An 8,599-nucleotide genomic window follows, 5' to 3' on the forward strand; every position below is an offset into this window, starting at 1 on the left:
TTTTGCCTAATTGCACATCTAACTTTCTTATTCATCCAGAGACCTAGGCATCTACATTGACTCATCTCTGCAACCTTCTAAACGTTGTCTTGAAGCTACTAAAAGAGGTAATAGGGTTTTAGGAATGATTAAGAGGAACTTCAGTTTTCTAAAAGAGGACATCGTAGTTAGGCTTTATAAGCAGTTGGTTAGGCCTCATCTGGAGCATCAATTTTCTGCAAATTGACGAGTTGCACACTTACTACCATCTCGACAAAATGACAAAATTCAGAAAATTGACGTTTTGACGAGATAACGGATGTCGTCAATGCATGAATTTTCTGCAAATTGACGAGTTGCATACTTACTACGTATACCATCTCGACAAGATGACAAAATTCAGAAAATTGATGCATTGACGAGATCCGTTATCTCGTCAAAACGTCAATTTTCTGAATTTTGTCATCTTGTCGAGATGGTAGTAAATGTGCAACTCGTCAAATTGCAGAAAATTGATGCATTGACGAGATCCGTTATCTCGTCAAAACGTCAATTTTCTGAATTTTGTCATTTTGTCGAGATGGTAGTAAGTGTGCAACTCGTCAATTTGCAGAAATTTGATGCATGGACGAGATCCGTTATCTCGTCAAAACGTCAATTTTCTGAATTTTGTCATCTTGTCGAGATGGTAGTAAGTGTGCAACTCGTCTATTTGCAGAAAATTGAAGCATTGACGAGATCCGTTATCTCGTCAAAACGTCAATTTTCTGAATTTTGTCATTTTGTCGAGATGGTAGTAAGTGTGCCACTCGTCAATTTGCAGAAAATTGATGCATTGACGAGATCCGTTATCTCGTCAAAACGTCAATTTTCTGAACTTTGTCACGTTACCATCTCGTCAACTCGTCAATTTGCAGATAATTGTCGTTTTGTCAAGTTGGTAACTCGCCAATGCAATGTCCCTTCTACGCTTCCGTACATATATAATAAAATCATATAATTACAACTTATTTCGTGACTGGATGTAACTACAAACCTCTGAACAAAGTTATTGTGGTTCACAGTCACACATGGGTTAGCGGTACAGTCTGATTCAGTAATTGGCAGATCCTGTAATACAACAGCATCATAACTATTAAACCAGGGAACACCGGAACATTTTTTTATTCCTTGTGCTATTTTTATATATATATTTAAAGTATGGAATGGTGGAAATCAAATGAGAGGAAATGATACCAGGAATCCATATTTCACAATACTGAGGGTGAAAACCCTTACTGCTCTCATATTTCCCATGAATTAGGGGAACCCAGGGAAAGGTCAAAATGGTATTTCATGTAATATATGAATAAAATAGGTATTAGATATGACTATCAAATGAAAGGAAAACACCACAAGGAATGTTAATCTTCGTGTTACCATGCTGAAGAGCTGAACTTTTACCAGAGAAAATATTAATCTACACCCATTATTGGCTCGGTTGGGCAACGTTGGTGGGTGGGGTTGGGAAGCGTAAAAACTGAAGTTATAAAAGTAAGGCATAATGGGTATCAAATCAAAGGAAATTAAATTAGGAACAACACATTTTCATAAGAATACAAGTGATACTCCCAAACTTTGTCACATATGCTCACTTTTAGGATGGGTTTGGGGAGGTAGTGGAAAACTCATCCAGTTTGCATATATGTAGCCTAATTTAAAAAAATATATATATGGGGTAAGGGAAGCCTGTGTTATCAGAGCCCTCCTTTAGGAAACCCTCCAGTGATAAGCATATACCTTCAGACAAAATCGTACCCCAAGTCAGAAAAGATGTTCAGGGCTATGCCAATAAGACAATGTTTCTCCTTCTTTTGGCATATCAGACAGTATCTATAATTGGTTACTCCTTCACTACAGTTCTGGCTGCACTCTGGAGTTTGCATGGTTGAATTTTTTATTGCTAAAAAGAATGGTAGATATTAATCAATGAGGCCTAACTGTAGCCGAAGCCAAACAGATACTAAGCAGAAACGTAATACATGCAATTGGATTAATTTCAAGAGGATACAGCTCAATTATTGGATGGGAAAAGCAGTGTGTCCTTCCCACTTTAAGAAATGTCTTCGTCATCAAACATTTTAAAAGAACTACATAGTGTTATATTTGATATAAATTGAATTTGGAATAAATTGGCTTCAATATTTGAAAATGTGTACCCATTAAGTTTTATGAGGGGGAGTGAGGACATGTCCCTGTGACTATGCCGACTATGTCACATACTCACATAGCCACTGATAAGTCAATATAAGCTTGTACTTGCAGCGTACAATGTGAAGTACCAAAATATATGTCCATGTAAAGTAGATAGGAATTTTATAAGGCACATCCAACTTTTTGTAAATCGTGTGGGTAACCTATAAACCTCTTGGTTAACATGATCAGATAAGATATTGTAACAAGAAAAATTAAAACAGTGAACAAGAAACTGAAACAAAATAAATAAATAAATGTAAAATAAAATTGGATCACAGTCCTAGATCATACCCTCATCCTATCAAAGTTTACCCACACCCACACATCTCCTCATGGTCGACTATTCTCTTAAGACTAATATATTAACTGCAAGCTACAATCCATGTAGTTGTATGGCTCTTGCTCACGCAGTTATACATAGCTTCATGCAGGGTACATTCCATGTACACCTTGCGCCAATGTCACACCAAGGCCCAAGCTATTATACACTTCAGTAACGTCATGCCCAGCTTATCTGAAACATTATTTGGGCTAGCCTGATATATTCCTACACCGGCAAGGTGTTGCTTGCACGTGGACACACCAACAAAAAATGACGCGAGAGCCGTCCAATCCTTCACACTAACGTGAATCCTGAATGTTGTCTAATGTTTCACTTAGTTTCTGTAGATTTTTTCTTTTTATCAAAAACAAATTTTGGAGCATGATTTTAGAGCTCCAGATAACCCTCATAACAAATTTGAGCCGTAACCTTTTTTTTCGCACTTTATAAAGGCCTGTTTTCTTTGAGATTTTTTTGTATAGTAATACGGTAAAGTGGGTATAAACCTGTTTTACCAGTCAAATTCTCTCAGATCAGGGATTCTCCCCAACCACATCTCTACCAAGCACCTATGCCCCTGGTATCCCACGTAGGAAGCGGGGGATTGTGGGGAGTTAATTATTCTCAGACCTCTCCCCAGGACAGCACAAGTTGTATTTGGCCCCCCCCCTTTCATAAAATCAAGGATCCGCCCTTGCCCGCAGATCAAGTACATCTCAGAGCATCTATATTTAAAAATAAGATGAGAAGGCCCCCCTCCCTCACGACTTTAGGAAGTGGAGGTTGGGGGGAGTTAACCCCCAGCAATGGCGTAGCCAGGATTTTTGGCTGGGGTGCAGGCTGAATCCTGATTTTGTTCTACGTGAGGCTTGTAAGCAGAGCGCCACCATCAGTTTGCACAGAAAGTAGAGATTTGTGGAAAAGGGTACCTCTAGATTGCCGGAAGTGGCACTTCCCAGGTCTTGCAAGTTGTATCTAAACAAAATCCTTTATTTTGGACGAATCATTTTATTTGTCTTTTAATAGAGCGTGACTTTGGCCATCCCCTGGCTACGGGCCGCCAAAACTATTCAGGAAATTTTTTTGGGGTTCTCTCACTAGGGATAATCACCAAATACACTACATTGCATCTAGCCTAAGGATCCTTTATTGTTTAAAACATCCTCAACTTTATTATTTGCTCATTTAAAAAGTATTAAGACTAACCCCCAAAATAAGAAAATTCTTGAACATAAATTTACTTCAAAAGTTGCAACATATAGCCTAGGCCCTAGCACCAGATTGCAAATAAGGACCCTTAAATATTCAAAATATTCTCAAATGACCACTCTCTAGCCTCTAGAACGGTGATCAAAAGATTACGATATATTTGCCCCCCCCCCCCTTCATACTTCATGGATCCGTACGCAGATGAAGTACATATTAATGCATCTATATAAAATATATAAAGTATGATTATGAGAGGGCATATACCCCCCACCCCCACCCGGTACAATTTTACACTCGGCTTCGCCTCCACATTCAGAACCCCCCTTCTTTTCTCAAAATTCTGGATCCGTGCCTGCTGCCTACATACGTACTGTCAGTTATTGCTTTTATGCTAGCCAGTAACGTTCAGGCCAACGTTAGGATAGCCTAGCCTAACATAGCGCAACTTTATTTAGAAAGTTGTTAAATATCATTGATAAAATCGACTTTTGTCAGCACATTGCATATGTAATATTTCGCAATGTACAATAATTGATATACCACTTTTATTCTGCAATTCTTAAAGCTAGTTTGGTTAACAACGTCATTAGATCGGATGACTAGTGAAGTATATACCGTCCTGGCTGTCGTGCACTGGTGGTCATCTCATTAGCAATAACAGGACAGTGTTGCCAGATGCAAATCTATACTAGGTGCAAATTTGGTACAAACTTGGTTTTCTTTAATAAAAAAAATCACTGCGATAAATGTTTGCAATGGAAGGCATTAACGTATACTCAGATGAAAGAAAAACAATAGGGCAAAATTTTAATATTAAAGATGCTGAAATACAGTATATGATAAAGAAATGCATTCAAATACAATATAAGGTCTATTTTCCCTATAACCCCTGTACAAAATATGATGTTTGCGACCTTCTGGTGGGGGTGAGTGTAATTATTGAAGTAATATAAGCCCTTAGAGGGAAGATGCCAGAGGTTCACCAAATATTTTATTTGTGATTAAGTTAACTGATGCCAAGTACAGTGCTGTCCCCCCCCCCCCGATATTTCCACTTCCTAAATAAAAGTATAGGTGTACGATAACCTCAATATTCTAGGCACGTACCGTACTGTTCGAATGGCGTTGAAACAGAGCACAAGGTACTCTTTAAAAAAATCACACAAGAAATAACCTGGGCATAAAAAACAACCAAACGAACGACTGATCCGTTCTCAACCCCAGTCCCCATTGTTTTGTCGACTATGAGGGTGCGATCATCGTCAGGTGTGTATCACGATTCCCCTACAAGGGGAACATTATGCTACACATGATCTTAGCCAAAAGGCCGCTCATCACGTGCATGCACGTCAGGCGCGTAGCCAGGAATTTGCCAAGGGAGGGGCGAAACTGTAGATTCGGCATTGCTAACTATCTAAGCGTAGCTCCACAATGATTGGCGCGAAGAGTACAAGAAAATTTTGGCTGAAAATGCCTTCCAGATCGCTGGAAATGGCACTTCCCGGGCCTTGTTAGTTGCATCTTAGCATTTTCTTTTTCGAAAATACTAGCGATATCATAAAAACATTAAAAAAATATATATATACACTCAAAGGGGGGCGGCTGCCCCTTCGCCCCCCCCCCCCCAGCTAATCGCCTGATGCACGTTCGCGAAGGTGATGACCTTGCGTTTCTCGGTGTTCCTCTGCTGCCCTTATAGATTCTACTAAGCCAAACGGCCCTGTATCTGTAAAAACAACCAAACGAACGACTGATCCGCTCTCAACCCCAGTCCCCATTGTTTTGTCGACTATTACGATGCGATCATCGTCAGCTGTGTATCACGATTCCCCTACAGGGGGGAACATTATGTTACACATGATCTTAGCCAAAAGGCCGCTCATCACATGCATGCACGTCAGGCGCGAAGCCAGGAATTTGCCAAGGGAGGGGCGAAACTGTAGATTCGGCATTGCTAACTATCTGCCCCTATCTGCCCCTTCCCCCCCCCCCGGCTAATCGCCCGATGCACGTTCGCGAAGGTGATGACCTTGCGTTTCTCGGTGTTCCTCTGCTGCCCTTATAGATTCTACTAAGCCAAACGGCCCTGTATCTTTACTTTAATATAGGTCCTTACTTTACATAGGTATCTTTTCTTTATATAGGTCGTAAGTTCCGATACCTATTGCAACATTGCTTATTAAATACACGTAGGATACTATATGTGTGCATGTTGTAAGCATCTGTATAACAAGATTATTTTATTCGTGTGGTTAAAGTTTAAGAATATGTCTGTTTGTGGTTAAAGTTTCAGTTCTATTAATCATGATAAAGGGCCTAGGTAACATCCGGATGTTAAATAGATACGTCCTTCTTAATTTAAGTTTAATCACTTGTCAGATGTGACTATTGGTAAAATATGTTATGACTGACATGTCAACTCAGGAACCAACAGAAGCAAACTTGAAGATTTTTACAAGTAAGTCCGTCCCCTGGACCCTCGACGGGGATCCCTGGACCCCACCAAGGGACCCCACCCTATGTAAAGTTGCACAACATTGATCTTATTTATAGAAACTTATTTCAAGGAAATATCCATCAAAAAGCTATGTATATGTACTAACTTAATACACTGATGTTCTTTAAAGAAAGTGGTACCTTGTTCTTCGGGTGAATCTCCGCTCTGTTGTTCACATACTTCGGTAATCGGCACTTCGTCATCTCGAAGCAGTAAGGAGAGTACATATTTGGTATCCCGTCGTACCTGTCTGCGTATTTTCACTGACGCCATCTTGTGCAGATGATTCTTGTTACAAGAAATTGGGAATACTGATCCAGCAGGCAGCTATATAGTCAGTTCAGTCACAACTGCCGGAAGACTGTACAGAACAAATTGACAGGCTAATGACGGTTCCATTCACAGTAAAGATGGAAACATTTGGTTAATTAATGGTCTAATATCACACGCTTTTAACAATTTGACGTGCTATGTGTACGCAAAACGTCACAAACTTAGAATTTGCCTGTTTTTGTCAATTTCACAACATTGTTGTCATGAAGTAATGCTATGCCTCATTAAAGTGGCCATCAGGCTCCTGCAAGGTCGTTAACCCTTTAATCTTTTGACCTTTAAGTTTCACCTCGTTAATTCCCACGGTGTCCAAATAAAGAAGTACAATAGAATTTTTTTCGGTCCATTTTCAGACGTCTAGTTTAGGAGCTCGTATTTTCACGCAAAGACAAACTTAACCAAAGACTAGTACCACGTGTTGTGTTCTTTGTTACCCATGATTGGTTCATTCATTAAGAGATTCGGTAATTATATACACAAGTGTACAATCAATACATATAAAGCTGCGGTCAATACCCACAACACAGTGTGCATAACAGCGATGGACATCTCAGGTCTAGATAAAAGATAACAGGGTATCACGTTTCATTACTGTCTGCATTTTGTAGCGACAAGAAGAAAAGTTCACTTGCAAGCAACGGAAAGTTAACTTTTTTTCAGAGCGCAGCACGCAGTTTTGGGCGAGTCTTCAATACCATTAAAACATCTGAAGTAAGCATGCTTGTAATTTCCAATAGGCAGGCTGGCCTCATCACATTATGATCTAGCGCTCTTAATTACTTGGCAAGATGACCATAGATCCAACTTCAAACCTAGCATCCTACACTATGCGAAACCTAAGGAGTTCTATATGAAGCTAACTACAATTACATATATAATAAAATCATATAATTACAACTTACTTCTGTGACTGGATGTAACTAAAAAACCTCTGAATAAAGTTATTGTGGTTCACAGTCACACACGGGTTAGTGGTACAGTCTGATTCAGTAATTGGCAGATCCTGTAACACAATAAAAACAGCATCATAACTACATGCGACCAGACTACAACAAATTATCTAAACTTGTACACATTTCTATAGTCCATTAATCACTGCTAGCTTCAAAAAACAACATCCAACAGTCTAACTTCAGCTCGCAGACGAACTTCAACCAAACTTCAGTCATGAATATTCATATCACCGAAAGTCCCATACATGTTGTGATCATCGTGAACCACATTAAAACCTTTACTTATAAAAACCTCTGTAAACAGTAATATGACATGAACATAGTAACGTCAATTCTCCCAATATAGCCTCGATAACACTTGGTAAACAGTACAGAGTATTGGTCTTCCTACGAATGCTAATTCTGAAACCAATACTGCGGTGTACATCGTTATCCAACAATGGAGCATCTAAACGCTCAAGATGTTCATAACACGAAACCCATAGTACAAATCAGATAATTATTAACAGTTATCAAATCTATAAAAAAAAAACTCACCCTCAATGTCATCAGAACATTAGCAATATTATTTGCTAAAAAAACAGTAATCTTTGCTCATATTACCTCCGTGAACATCCTTCAACTGCGCGCTAGGACGCGCAAGTTTGATCTGCTAACCCTATACCACAGAATTTCTGTGCCGTATATATATACAGAATAATGTATTAATATCTGTGTATTCAAGCCACAGACTATCTGTGATACAGGCATCGCACCACCTGATACTAGTTAAAGATTAACAATTGTCGGAAAATTACGGCGGTCATAAAGTGACATGCGAGATGTAGAGTTACCATGTTAGAATAACACGTTACCGCGACAAAATATGGAATTTTTGTCGAGATATACCGAGTTACGCTAACTTGACATCTCGGTAAAATGTCTCTTTTCTGAGTAATCGTTATTCTTTCTTATGCTTGGATATTGAAGAGGATCAAATAAACTACTGATGGTCTAAAAATTCTGGAGGATTGAAGGAGATTTAGGTCATATTAGAAAATCTTGGGTGAAACAAGAACATTCCGCGACGAG

At 39.1% G+C, this 8,599-nt stretch overlaps 1 long non-coding RNA gene across 1 annotated transcript; it reads right to left on the reverse strand.

Moving 5' to 3' along the window:
• Positions 1-985: 985 nt before the first annotated feature.
• Positions 986-8,226, reverse strand: LOC139971770 (uncharacterized). Its single transcript, XR_011794481.1, has 3 exons — positions 8,066-8,226; positions 7,478-7,578; positions 986-1,089 (listed from the first exon to the last, which is right to left on the reverse strand). It is a non-coding gene; the product is annotated as an uncharacterized lncRNA (long non-coding RNA).
• Positions 8,227-8,599: the final 373 nt, after the last annotated feature.

Source organism: Apostichopus japonicus, chromosome 8 (genome assembly GCF_037975245.1).
Source record: "Apostichopus japonicus isolate 1M-3 chromosome 8, ASM3797524v1, whole genome shotgun sequence".
NCBI lineage: Eukaryota > Metazoa > Echinodermata > Holothuroidea > Aspidochirotida > Stichopodidae > Apostichopus > Apostichopus japonicus.